Source organism: Pocillopora damicornis, chromosome 2 (assembly GCF_964200805.1).
Source record: "Pocillopora damicornis chromosome 2, jaPocDami1.2, whole genome shotgun sequence".
Taxonomy (NCBI): domain Eukaryota; kingdom Metazoa; phylum Cnidaria; class Anthozoa; order Scleractinia; family Pocilloporidae; genus Pocillopora; species Pocillopora damicornis.
This window is the reverse complement of record NC_142671.1, coordinates 25,359,365-25,360,080: the sequence shown is the minus strand read 5'-3', so window position 1 is coordinate 25,360,080 and position 716 is coordinate 25,359,365.

Below are 716 nucleotides of genomic sequence, written 5' to 3'. Positions count from 1 at the left end.
TAATTTTGGACAAATGAGAATCTCATGTGCAAGTAAGATTTCGATCCAAATAATTATATAATAACGGAATGCATTAAACTTTCTTATCTTGTCTTCATTCCTCCTCATTGGCCTTTGAAAGTGTCATAATTAATCTCCACGGCCAAAATCAGTCTTAATTGGCGGTTATTCACGTGAGTTGATGTGTAAGATGCCATCACCTTACTTCCAATAAAGAGTTTTATAAGAAGTCAATCACATCTCAACTTAATTAGTGACATAATCCAACCACAACTCATTAAAAGTGAGAGGTGGTCGCCTGCTGGAAGTTCCAGCTATATGGTTGGTATTTCCTTTACAAGAAGACTTCTAAAACTCGTTTTGTGAATAAATTATGCATGATTTCGTCTTAAAAATGCCACCGTCTATTATAATATTGTTTGTTGGTCGAAAAAGAGGTCACGAGGCTTTCCTTCAAATCGTATAAGTCTTATGAGGCCGAAGTAAGAGAAGACAACAACTTGATTACAACCCTGGTGAAACAAGTTCTAGTTACTACTCCAGTAAATGATGATTAATAAACACGACCATTATATGGGATGCCATCTAAGTGCCTGAGGAACCAGTGCTTTACCTGAAAAAAACTCCGAGCACTCGAAATTAGAAAAATTTTACAGCAGATCAAGGCCAAGTTCATTAGCCACTGAAGAAAACTTCTAGATAAGAATCTAATTCCT